The sequence below is a fragment of the Lacerta agilis genome, chromosome 9 (assembly GCF_009819535.1).
Source record: "Lacerta agilis isolate rLacAgi1 chromosome 9, rLacAgi1.pri, whole genome shotgun sequence".
In the NCBI taxonomy this organism is placed as follows: Eukaryota; Metazoa; Chordata; class Lepidosauria; order Squamata; family Lacertidae; genus Lacerta; species Lacerta agilis.
Window position 1 is genome coordinate 67406646 of NC_046320.1, and position 14159 is coordinate 67420804.

Below are 14159 nucleotides of genomic sequence, written 5' to 3' on the forward strand. Positions count from 1 at the left end.
CTCCTTGTGCCCTCCATCTTTCCCAACATCAGGGTCTTTTCTAGGGAGTAGCACCTTAGAGACCAACTAAGTTTGTTCTTGGTATGAGCTTTTGTGTGCATGCACACTTCTTCAGATACACTGAAACGGAAGTCACCAAACCCTTAAATATAGTGAGGGAGGGGTATTACTCAGAAGGGTGGTGGGAATGAGTGATCAGCTGATAGGTGTGGAAAACATGTAGATGACTGTTAACGACTGCAATTATTACAGGGTGTTACAGGGAAAGGCAAGGGGTGAGATGGCTAAGGATAGCTTTGTCATGTATAATGAGATAAGAATCCAATGTCTTTGTTCAGACCAGGTTTCTCCATGGTCTTAAGTTTGGTGATTATTTGCAATTCAGCCACTTCTCATTCCAGTCTATTTCTGAAATTCCTTTGTATTAAGACAGCTACTTTGATATCTTTTATAGAATGTCCTGGGAGATTGAAGTGTTCTCCTACTGGTTTCTTTTTCTTGTGATTCCTGATATCAGATTTATGTCCATTTATCCTTTGGCATAGGGTTTAGTCCATGGAAAAGGAAGGAGGTAAGTTTAGTAACTGATGGTGCCACTTAATAAAATGAAATGAAATAAAAATATATTTTATATTTTCAGTTTTGTCAACAGTGGAGGAGTTTGGATGCTCCCGGGGAAATATTGGTATCTGAAATACTTATTCCGGTCTCTAAAATACTTGCTCTTTTATAATCTTGAACCAAAGCCAGGGTTTGTACCCATTAATTATTTACTAAACAGCAGACTCCAAATACATTTTGAGAAAGTTCAGGCTTTCATTCAGTTCAATTCACCTTCTTTTCTTTTTGCTCTAATGAGATTTTCAGCAGGTGAATAGCTGTTTATATTTTCACAAGCACCCTACACGATGTAAACATTGTTTGATTAAAAAAGCCTGCTTGAAGGAGCATGGGGTTGATGTAATTAGTTTTCTTTAAAAATCAAGTTGGATCTGCTTGCATAGCTTTCTCCCCTGTAGTGCCTGGCATAGGTTTAAGATTAACTGTGTGTGTTTTTTTAAAAAAGAAAACCTATTTTTTTAAAAAAAAAATATCTATGGGCCCCTCCAGGAACCTGCCACATCTCTTCGTTTCATTGTGTTTGGCTTGTTGTTGTTCAGTCATTCAGTCGTGTCCGACTCTTCGTGACCCCATGGCTTGCAATCTGTGCATGCCATTAGCTGGGTGTTAGCTGCAATCTGTGCATGCCATTAGCTGGGTGTTAGCTGCAAAAGCAGGAAGATAATGTTTGATTAGATGGGCCTTTGGCCTGAGCCAACAGAGTCTTCTTACGTTCTTAAGATGGTCAAGGATCAAGACAGTTACTCAGCTGTTGAGCTGCATTTGGCCTTGTGGGTACAGATGGGTGGATCGGCCAATTTCGTTTTCTCATCTTTCCATTGATAACGGGCCGAGGAATGTTTGCAGGATTGCAAGTGGTGCATTTGTTATGTGCCACACTATGGACAGTGTTCTCGAAGCGACTAACATGAGTTTGGCCAAACTGCGGGAGGCAGTGGAGGATAGGGGTGCCTGGTGTGCTCTGGTCCATGGGGTCACAAAGAGTCGGACACGACTGAACGACTGAACAACAACAACACACTAAGGTTACCAGATTTTTTTCAATGAATCCGGGGACACTTTTTTAAAAAGTACATGCTTTTATAATCCCTAATTACATCTATACACCAGCTGTTTTGCTGTCTTGAGAAGCTCGGAGCAGGAGAGAAACCGGGGGGGGGGGGGTGGAGTTGGAAGCAGAGTTTGAGAATACGACTGTGGGAAGATCACAGAGGGATGACCTCTGAGGGGAATCTAGGCCAACCCCCTGCAATGGAGGTACCTCAACTCAATAAGCATCAACTTAAAAGAACATAAGGCTTCCCCGCTCCAATTTGACTTCTGCAGTTCCCGGCCGTCAGGGATATGCTCTCATTCATGCTCTCTCTTACGCTCAGCTGCCCGGCTCCATGCCAGCTCCGCCGCTGCTCCAGTTGGCCAAGGGGATCGAAGTCATCTCACCCTTCCGCGCCTTGCCCAGCAGAGAAACCGCACAACTTGCGCCCCTCCTGGGCAACTGCGTGTTGCCCACCCGTGAATCCCAATCCTCCCCTGATCTCCTGCCCCCTTTCCCCCTTTTTTTGAGAGTTTCACAGGGTGCGAAAGAAGAGCTTTGCACCTTGCCCAGCAGAGAAACCACGTGCCTTGCGCCGCTCCTAGGCAACGGCCACCCACACGCAATCTCTCAAAACGAAGGGGGCAGGAGATTGGGGGAGGCTTGGGAGTCATGGGCGGGCGGCTTGCCATTGCCCAGGAGGGGCGCAAGGCATGCGGTTTCTCTGCCGAGCAAGGTGCAAAGCCCTTTTTTCGCACTCTTCGATCCCCCCCACCTCTGCCTCTGCCTGTGCAAAAACTATCTTCCCACCCCTCCAGCTGCATATCACTCCAGGAGAGCAGGTTGTCATGTTTCCCAGGGACATTTAATGAGATCTGGGGACATTCCGGGGACGGATTTTTCCCGGGGAAAGATTTGCAAATTTGGGGACTGTCCCCGGGGAATGGGGACATCTGGGAACCCTACACAATACCCAATAACAGCTGTAGCTCAGGGAAGGAAAACGGACTCCCTTGGGTGCTTGTGGGTGGGACAGAGTCCCTTGGGAGTTTCCTTCATTTGCAGTTTTTAAGCAGAGGTCGGATGGCTGTCTGTCATGGATGCTTTAGTTGAGATACCTGAATTGCAGGGGGTTGGATGAGATGGTTCTATGAAGAATGTAATGGCTACCCTGGTTGGTATCCATCTGTCACGGGAGGCAATGGAGGAGTGTGCCTTTGGGGGTGATGTCAAACCATTGGAAAGTTACAGTGCCAGCTGCAGCTGTAGAGATATGCTTCGTTGCAGCTGGGGCAGGTGAAGGCTTTCTGTTTCACTGCTACAGATGCATCATAGTGTTTCCGAGCACAATTCAAAGTGTTGGTGCTGACCTTTAAAGCCCTAAATGGCCTCGGTCCTATATACCTGAAGGAGCATCACCACCCCCATCATTCAGCCCAGACACTGAAGTCCATCACCGAGGGCCTTTTGGCAGTTCCCTCACTGCGAGAAGTGAGGCTACAGGGAACCAGGCAGAGGGCCTTCTCAGTAGTCGCACCTGCCCTGTGGAACACCCTTCCATCAGAGGTCAAGGAAATAAGCAGAAGAGAAGAAGAAGAAGAAGAAGAGTTTGGATTTGATTTCCCGCTTTATCACTACCCGAAGGAGTCTCAAAGCGGCTCACATTCTCCTTTCCCTTCCTCCCCCACAACAAACACTCTGTGAGGTGAGTGGGGCTGAGAGACTTCAGAGAAGTGGGACTAGCCCAAGGTCACCCAGCAGCTGCATGTGAAGGAGCGGAGACGCGAACCCAGTTCTCCAGATTACAAGTCTACAGCTCTTAACCACTACATCACACTGGCAGCTATCCTATTTTTTAAAAACATCTGAAGGCAGCCCTGTTTAGGGAAGTTTTTAATATTTAATGCTGTATTGTTTTTAACGCTCGATTGGGAACCACCCAGAGTGGCTGGGGAAACTCAGCCAGATGGGTGAGGTATAAATAAATAAATAAATAAATAAATAATATTAATAATAATTTTCTGTGCACTCCTCTCAGCAGTCATTCCTCCTCTGGTCACTGCTATAGATACATGACCTGTCTGTCTGTCTCCAGGCACTGTTGTTGTCTCCCCAATTGCTATCTGTATATTAAGACCCAACATTTGACATTCTTTGTCCTGCATTTCACCATTCTCCATGTGTTGTGGGGATAAATCATTAACTGACACAAGACGCTGCAGGTATTTGTGCAATTAATTCAAAGAGAACAAACGAGCCTCTGTGTTGAAAGGTTTCCAGGCTGAACAAAGGAATTCAAAGCCATCAAGTGTTGTTTGAATTCACAACTTGTCTTATGTATTATGGAAGTATTATGGAATACGTATTTTCTGAAGGGTTGCAAAATTTTTGAAATGGTGCAAAATTTCATTTCGGGAAGCTCCACCCAAAACTCTTGCTCATGTGTTTGCTTAACCACACTGAGCAGCAGCAGTCACTCCTGCCCTCCCCCAACAAAGAAAAATGCCAAATAAGAAATGGTTTGTTGCCGGGAATGGTATCTTTCAGTCATCCAATGCCTGAGTAAACAGTGTTTTCAAATCCCCCCTGTGTGTTAATGATGAGAGAGACACCTCACCAGGGAAGGAATTCCAAAAATGGGGAACCACCACCAAAAAGACCCCAACAAATGTCAATGCTAGTCAGGCAGCACCCAGAGGTGGCATTACAACAGGGTCTTCCCTGCCAGTTGTAGGGACCAAGCCCCACTTGTATGAAAACACAACATTGTATGGTACAAAATCACAAGACACACCAATACAATTAATGGGTATCATCCATTATGCCTCTGCTAGGTAAGCCTCCACGAAGTGGATGGGAGTTACTCAAGAGTTTGGTGCCCAAACAGAAATCACAACCATTGAATTGCATCTCCCTGACATCAACCTTGAATGACACCCCATTTTCATTCTATCAGTGAATGCCAGGCTGTCACTATTTTTCAGTCGGTCTGTAAGCTACTAATGACCTGAGTCATTAAGGGAAGCTGAATTTGTGGCCGGTTCCCAGGGATAAGAAAGGGCTATTCATTTTCTCCACAAGCGATACCTGAGTTCTGCTCTCCTTTTTAACAAACTCATCCATCTTTATGTTGCTTTTGCTTTCGGCCTCCATGTAAACCAAGCCAAATGCTTGCAGGGTGTTGCTTTTAATGATTGCTTTCACCGCTCTGTCTAATACAACTTGAAAGGCTGAGGCAGAATCAGGCTTTGGTTGTGTTTCTTCATTCCCCTACTCCAAATTAATTGGCGCGTTTTCTTCCTGCAATGGAAAACATGCATGGTTGTTTCCTCTCCCAGAGGGGAAAATAAAACATGTCCTCTGCTAATTTCCAGGAACATCCAAAGAAACAACTGAACACCCTGCTAAGGTGATGTTGGAACAGGATGGTAGGGTCACAGGGCATCTAAGGGACATTGAAGGACTTGGATAAGTCCTTCTGTTATATACGGGCTAAAGTGCCAGATTAGGACCTGGGAAACCAGGAATCATAGAGTTGTAGAGTTGGAAGGGACCCTTAGGGCAAGGCAGGATCAAATCCATTCTCAGCCATCATCATGGTCACCACCATCACTACTATGACTAAGTTTAGTCCAGGTAACTGGAATACAAAGCAAAGGGTCTGGTGGGAGGCAAGACCACAATCAGGGTGTTCCATAGTCAAACAGCTACAGCTGAGAGACAAGGCCAAGGCAGGCCAAGGTCATGCTCAGGAGCTCCAGTTAGTCAAAGCACAGAGCTGGCACACCACTTTCTTCCAGTGGCTTTTCCAATCTGGCATTTGTTGTTTAGTCGCTCAGTCGTGTCTGACTCTTCGTGACCCCATGGACCAGAGCACGCCAGGCATTCCTGTCCTCCACTGCCTCCCCCAGTTTGGTCAGACTCATGTCGGTAGCTTCGAGAACACTGTCCAACCATCTCATCCTCTGTCGTCCCCTTCTCCTTGTGCCCTCCATCTTTCCCAACATCAGGGTCTTTTCTAGGGAGTCTTCTCTTCTCATGAGGTGGCCCAAGTATTGAAGCCTCAGCTTCAGGATCTGTCCTTCTAGTGAGCAATCAGGGCTGATTTCTTTAAGAATGGATAGGTTTGATCTTTTTGCAGTCCATGGGACTCTCAAGAGTCTCCTCCAGCACCATAATTCAAAAGCATCAATTCTTTGGCGATCAGCCTTCTTTATGGTCCAGCTCTCACTTCCATACATTACTACTGGGAAAACCATAGCTTTAACTATACGGACTTTTGTCGGCAAGGTGATGTCTCTGCTTTTTAAGATTTGTTTGTCATTGCTTTTCTCCCAAGAAGCACGGGGTGGTCTCCTTGAGAGGAAGCCTTTACTCTGGATGGTGTGGGCTTCACTCTGGCCTTTGAGGTTCCATCTCTCCCACAGGCTCAGAACTCAATCAACCATGCCATCAGAAGCCTGACTCCTATATGATGCAGAGGAGCCCTGCTTTGGCCTCATCTAAGGGTCCTGCCTCGCCATCCCCAGATGGAGCCAGACCTGAAACTTAGTACAATGCTGGGGCTTCCCAAGTCTTCCTCTGATGATGAGCCCATGGGTTGAGATGTCAACCAGGAGCACCAGAAGTGGAGGGAGGGGAAAGGTACTCTCCCCACCGCCAAACATGGGACCAAATGGGAACAGGCACCATCCCAACTGGCCTTGTCTGGAGTCTTCTTCTTGCTCAGCTATGCCCAAGAATCTCTCCCTCTCTCCTTCCTTTTATTACTCCATGCCCATATTATCTGTGGCTGCTTCTCGTCTCTTGTATAATTGCTTCTGAAAGGCCCAAGGTAAATAGAAAGGGAGCAGCTTGATAAACAGAGGCTGCAAAATAGCAAAAACAGAACAATATTTGGGCGCAGAATGTAATTTTAAAGGTCAGTGATGCTCCAGGCAAATTTTGCAGGCAGTACAAACCCACCCTGATAAAAGCTCTGCATCCTTTCATTCATTCGATTGTTAAATTAGTTTAACAGCTTGCCTCTGACTTTTATCATTTCATCTTCCTTATCTTTCTTCAGGCAAGGTTCCCCCCTCCCCCGCTCACACTCCCTGTTATATCTTCTCCAGATTTATAAGTTCAGTTAAAAGACAGACGCACACACATTTGGAAAAGCCAGAAATACACTGCTTAGTGCTTGTTAAATTTCGTTTTCATGTCTCTCCTCGCTGAGATCACCCCCTGTTAAAAGATAAAGATAGCAGAGGAAATGTAGAGGAATGTGCTAGGATGTTTCAGGACACAAATATTCTGTGCTAGAATTCCACCAGTTTGGGAGAAACTTGAAATGGACACAGACTCAGCAGGTGGCCCCAGGAAAGCCAGCTTCTCTGAGCCTCAGTCCCACATCTGCAAGATGGTGATAATAACACTGATCTTACCTTTCAGGATTGTTGTAAGGCTGGTTTGGATCACCAACCGCAGCACAAACAATGCATTTGTGGAAATGCAGTGTACAAATGAACAGACTATGACTATTAATGTATGTATCACTTTTGAACATTGCTATTTGATATAAATTGCTCAGCGTTGCATTTTCCATAGGGTGTGGCCTGTGATGCATGGCCAAAGCAGAGGATTTGCATCACCAAAAGAGAGGACACCAGTTTGCATATAGTAATGCATACGCATCAGATGCAAATTTAGAATCAGCAACTAAAATTTGAACAGAAATACAATGCATTTCATTGCATTGGACACCAAGTGGCTCGTGCTGTGGTCTGTTGACTGTACACTGTTAGCTGTTGATGAGCAACTTCAAGGCTCACCTGCTCTAACTTTTGATAGTTACAGGTAGGTAGCAGTGTTGGTCTGCCAGTCAAAACAAAATAAAAAATTCCTTCCGGTAGCACCTTAGAGACCAACTAAGTCTGTTCTTGGTATGAGCTTTCGTGTGCATCTGAAGAAGTGTGCATGCACACGAAAGCTCACACCAAGAACAAACTTAGTTGGCCTCTAAGGTGCTACTGGAAGGATTTTTTTATTTTTTTATTTTGTTTTAACTTTTTATTTGTTGTTGTTGTTCAGTCGTGTCCGACTCTTCATGACCCCATGGACCAGAGCACTCCAGGCACGCCTATCCTTCACTGCCTCCCGCAGTTTGGCCAAACTCATGTTAGTAGCTTCAAGAACACTATCCAACCATCTCATCCTCTGTCGTCCCCTTCTCCTTGTGCCCTCCATCTTTCCCAACATCAGGGTCTTTTCCAGGGAGTCTTCTCTTCTCATGAGGTGGCCAAAGTACTGGAGCCTCAACTTCAGGATCTGTTCTTCTAGTGAGCACTCAGGGCCGATTTCCTTGAGAATGGATAGGTTTGATCTTCTTGCAGTCCATGGGACTCTCAAGAGTCTCCTCCAGCACCATAATTCAAAAGCATCAATTCTTCGGCGATCAGCCTTCTTGATGGCCCAGCTCTCACTTCCGTACATTACTACTGGGAAGACCATAGCTTTAACTATACGGACCTTTGTCGGCAAGGTGATGTCTTTGCTTTTTAAGATGCTGTCTAGGTTTGTCATTGCTTTTCTCCCAAGAAGCAGGCGTCTTCTAATTTCGTGACTGCTGTCACCATCTGCAGTGATCATGGAACCCAAGAAAGTGAAATCTCTCACTGCCTCCATTTCTTCCCCTTCTATTTGCCAGGAGGTGATGGGACCAGTGGCCATGATCTTAGTTTTTTTATGTTGAGCTTCAGACCATATTTTGCGCTGTAACTGTTTATAGTTCCTCACTTTTAAACCAGACTTGGGCTGGACAGCCCTCAAACAGAGGACACTCCCAAACAGAGGACCATCATTGGACAGCCCTTCAAAATAGAGGGCTGTCCTCCGTAAAGTGGGACACTTAGCCACCCTAATTCTGCCCAGTTAATGAGTCCCCTTGGAGGAGAACACACAGCAATTATGAAAGAGTGTGTGTGTGTGTGTGTGTGTATCTCCATAGCGCTAGAGTTCTGTTATCTACTTATCCTAATACATATTCTTTAAAAATACAAACAGGGCCTGCCGAGGACATTTTGCTGCCTGAATGCAAGGACAAGGTGGCACCTGGTCCTCATTCCCTGTTCAGAAATCGACCAGGTCAGCAGCAGAATCTTACCTTTAGCATCACTAATGCTTCATCACATCTCTGAGGCATCAGATTAGTTGTTCAGAACAGACTGTGTGGCACACACAGCTCTGCCTTACAACAGAGAGAACTGACTGGTGGGCTTGGGTCTCCACTGCAGCATCTAAGCATCTGCTGCTGTGGTCCCATCACCAAGAGAGCCACACAGTTAGATGTTGGCTCCTCTGGTTTTCCTGAGTGTGTCTTTTAAAAATGAGTGTGTGTGTGCGCACGTGTGTGCACATACACACACATTTCCAGAGCAGTGGAGTTCAGTTATCTAGTTATCCTCATAAACATTATTTTAAAATGCTCAGCAAATCACCCCACAAAGCCACACAATTAGACATTTGCTGCCCTGGTTCCCCTCTCTCTGTGTGTGGTTTTTACTCTGACAAAGAATTAGATTCATCTCCCACCCCCACCCCACCCCAACCTTCCGAGATTTCGTTAAATCATGTCAGGCCTCTGGTTAAATTTAATTTAAGTGCCAGTCTGGGGAAATTCATTTTGTGGATATTATCGTTAGGAAGGCTGGCTCCAAGTTTAATACCACCTGTAGAGGAAAGCCCAGACAGCAACACACAGGACTGATTGCTTTCTCATTTTTGAAGAAGGGATTAGTCATCAACCAATTATTTAGCTCTGAGCGCCTCTCGGTGCTGCCTGTTAAATGCTCGAGAGAATTAGAAACTATGGAACAACCAGCAGCTATCGACATTCACCATCTGTCTTACAACCTACGTCAGGTTAGACAAAGGCCTTTTGGGGTGGTGGGGTGTGCTGATTAGTTCTGTCGGCTGATCAGATCCTCTTTGTAGATCAGTCAATGATCTCCTTTCTGTCAGATGGATTCCTTTGTTAGCCAATATTAGAGAAGAAGATATTTTGCAGGTCCAGCAGGGCGTTGCTGGGTATTTAAAGGATTCAAGGCACACGGTACAAATCTGCAATTTTCTTTTTAGAGAGAGAAAGAGGGATGCCTGAAGGCAGCTCAAAGCAACGTACAACCACCCAACCAGACAGTAAACCCCACATACGTTAAAACCAAGAGGAAATAGGAATGCATTAGAAACATCCCACCCATGTGTAAAAGGCCACAGATAGTTAAAAGTCAAAGGCATGGTTTTCCTAGGGGAAAGTTTTTGACTGAAGATGTAGAGTGAAGATGCCAAGTGAGCCTCCCTAGGGAGAGCATTCCACAAATGGGGAGCCACCACAGAAAAGGCCCGTTCTTGTGCAGACCTCTTGAGGAGGGGGCACATGAAGAAGGGCCTCAGAAGATGAATACAGGGTCCAGATTGGTTCATATGGCAAATTAGGTCTATGGGAGAGGTCCCTATGAAGTTGGGATCCCCATTAAACACATCATGATTAAACGGAGTGTGGAATTAGTAGAGAAAAGGCCTGTCCACAGTAAAGAATCTGCTAGTTCAGGCTTCCTCCGCCTCGGCCCTCCAGATGTTTTTGGCCTACAACTCCAATGATCCCTAGCTAGCTGGACCAGTGGTCAGGAATGATGGGAACTGTAGTTTCAAAACATCTGAAGGGCTGAGGTTGAGGAAGTCTGTGCTAGCTCATAGCTTGCTAAGAACATGAGAATTTCAAGTTTGTTCCTTTAAGCAAGGAATTAAGAACCTGTGTCTCTCCAGATGTAACTTGACTTTGACACCCATGATCTCTGATCATTGGCCACGCTGACTGGGGCTTTCTGGAAGTTGGAGGCCAGCAAATGTCTAGAGTGTTGTAGATTTCTTATCCTGGCAATAAACAAAGCTGAGTGTCTAGCCCTCACAGCTGTAAGGAAGATGAAATTTTATGAGCAATTAAGTGGAAAGAAGCCCAATGAACTCAGCGGTACTTTTTTTCTTAGTAGACATGCATAGGATTGTACTGTTTAAACAGTTGTGTTGCAGAGGTGTTTTTTTTTTTTAGAAAAAGAAAAACAACAACATGTATTTTATTGTTTTGTAATAACAGGTACAAGCAGAACCACACATTGAAAAGAGAAATGGGATAAGACTTTTTTCTGCATGTTACAATTCTAGAGTCTGTCTGCTGTTGCACTCCACCTCAATCTCCAAGTGGCACGAGATTCCAGGGCTTCCAGGCGCTTATCCAGGATTTGGTTTCCTTGGAATGAGGTGCTGCAGAGATTGTGATGTCTTTAGGATTGTTGTTGTTCAGTCGTTCAATCGTGTCCGACTCTTCGTGACCCCATGGACCAGAGCATGCCAGGCACCCCTATCCTCCACTGCCTCCCACAGTATGGCCAAACTCATGCTAGTCGCTTCGAGAACACTGTCCAACCATCTCATCCTCTGTCATCCCCTTCTCCTTGTGCCCTCCATCTTTCCCAACATCATGGTCTTTTCCAGGGAGTCTTCTCTTCTCATGAGGTGGCCAAAGTACTGGAGCCTCAACTTCAGGATCTGTCCTTCCAGTGAGCACTCAGGGCTGATTTCTTTGAGAATGGATGTTTGATCTTTTTGCAGTCCATGGGATATATGGACTGCAGTCTTTAGGATATATGGTTCATTTACACATATATACAACCTGAGCCTACAATGGAGGGGCTCATAGCATTAACTCTCCCAGCCCCTACGATAAGGTCTTGCTTCTCCTATAGCCACAGTCTTGGATCCCAGCAGAAATCAGGCATGGCTCTGTCTATCAGCTGCCCAGCCTGCAGCTGCCTCTAGCTTCTAGCTCACACATCCCATCTCTGCTTTTTTTCTTTCTAACTAGCAGACAATTGAGGGGGGTGCTCCACCCATTTACCTTTCTGGCTCAGAACTGCTTCCTTTGTTAAATTAACGATGCAGACTTAGGGGGCCATTACCAAGAAACTCCCTACCCCTCTCCTTCGATTGGTGAATTATCTAGTACTTGCTTTGGAAAATACTTTTTTTTTTTTACATTGAAATGGTAGGTCCTCCGTTTAGTTCTCTGCCATTCCTTTAGTACTGTGGAATCTCGGGTTCTTGCAATAGAATACAATCTATTTATAGGTGTGCAGAGTTATTTTCTTTTTGCATTTGTACAATTGAGAGCATAAACTTGTGTCATTTTGCATACATTATTATGTGCTTGGGGAAAAGGAACGGCAACTGCCTCCAGCTCTGACGTCTCTGCGGCAGACAATAACACCTGCTATGTCATGTGATATTACGCAGTCAGTGAAGATCCAGACATGACAGAGTGCAATGTTAAATGCTGATATGGGATGTAGTTATATCACTGCCATAAGGTGAGGGAAATCATGTGCACCATGGTAGTGAATCAAAAAACATGTAGGCACCTTGTCGTCATCATAGCTGTCAACTTTTTATTTTTTTTAAGGGAAATTCCCTTATTCCAAATAGGTTTCCTCGCAAGAAAAGGGAAAAATTGACAGCTATGGTCATCATATGATTATGTTTTGAGATAATCTGATCTCCCCACTCAATATTGGCCAATTCATCTTTGAAACATATGCTTTTACACTTACTAAGTTTTGGGAGAAAGTGCTGGACTATAGAAATAAGACTCCATGGAAATAATTAAGATTTTCAGAGGTGAGTATGCTCTTGAACTATATAGCCATTGTTTGGAAATTGACAACAGGGCAGCAAAAATGGATTCTACGCACAATAAAGGTGGCCAAGAGACTGATATGATGAATTGGAAGAACAGAGATACGATTCCCCTTAATCTATGGCTCGATGACATGACAACACTGGCAACATATGAATGGACAGCTTATAGACATGGTCTTTGGATAAATACAATTATATTTGGAATGAGTTTACACAGAATATATTAGGTTATTGAAAAGTACATGTGTACAGTCGTACCTTGGAAGTTGAACGCCTTGAGAGTCGAACGTTTTGGCTCCTCAACGCCGCAAACCTAGAAGTGATTGTTCCGGTTTGTGAACGTTCTTTGGAACCCGAAGATCCGTTGCGGCTTCCAATTGGCTGCAGGAGCTTCCTGCAGCCAATCGGAAGCCGCCTCTTGGTTCCTGAATATTTTGGAAGTTGAATGGACTTCCGGAACGGATTCAATTCTACTTCTGAGGTATGATTGTATTAGGATAATAAGAATTTACATTAAAAAAATTGATCTCCCCACTTCTCCTACTAAGCCACATTTATTGATTTCAAACACAGATTGAAACAGTAGGAGAAATTTAGAAATGAAATTAATTTCATTTGGGTGATGCTGATTCTTAGCACCTGTCATATTTCAAAAGTAAGAATGCTGTTTACTTATCCAGTAAGAAGCTAGCTGCGTCAGAACAGTAAATACAGCTTGTGGTTAGGCTACAGCTAGCAATAAAAGAGGACTGGGAACTCTGCACATGCTCATGCTCTACAGAAGCACATACATACACAGGGAAATGGTGAAACTTTTGACTCATAGACAGTGCACTTGGAGAACATATGAGTTGTAAATGTGGGCTTTGCACATGTGAAGGCACGTAGTCAGTGAAGGTCATCACTAAGGGAAGTGTAGAGAGACAATGTATTGGACAAAAGAAGGTGGTGGACCGCTCCCTCCCACCTCTAAATCCTCCATCCAAGCAACTCAGAGGGGTTATAACCATTCAAGGACACTCAGGGAAGGGGTGGAGCTGGACCAGTGAAGAGTGTGGCTTGTGGAGATGGAGCAAGATCTTTGGAGAGAGCCAAGGGCCACACAGAAAGGCCTGCAGAGCCACATTTGCTTCCCAGGCCTGTGGTTCCTCAAGCTTGCATAGACCAAGTCCATGAAGCTTCCAGTTGCTCAAGGAAGATCAGAGTACTGACTCGGAAGCTCTGGTTATTCCCAGACAAGGTCAGCAGTGGTCAATGGGGAGCCTGAGACACGGGGACAGTCAAGCTAATAATAGTTGATGAGAGAAGCCAAACTGACTCCTTATTCTTTCAGCAAGCTAGAGTTAGTATTTGCATTTGACAATAGTGGGAGTATCAGAAAAATTCCTGATCCGGGACCAGCTGAGGCTGATAGTATGGAAGAGAAATGAGGTTGTCGTGGAATACTTCTTTGTTATGTTGGTTGGCCTTGTGGGGTTAGAAACAGCTCTGATTCCCACTTCCTCATGCAATAGGACAGGAGCAATGGGAGGCGAGGGTAAGCCCTATTCATTGGACCATACTGGTTTCCCGCAGGCCATGTACCTGAATACCAAACTCCACAGAAAAATAAACTGATACTCACTGAGGAGAAAACATGCTGTTAAGGGTTTGTGCTAACATAGTTCCTGCAGAACTAGGCACCACTGAGAAGATCAATTACCGGTAGTTGTGCCTTGCAATAGCCAACTCCTCCTATGCAGCTACAATTATTTTTTCATAGAGCCCCAGCAAG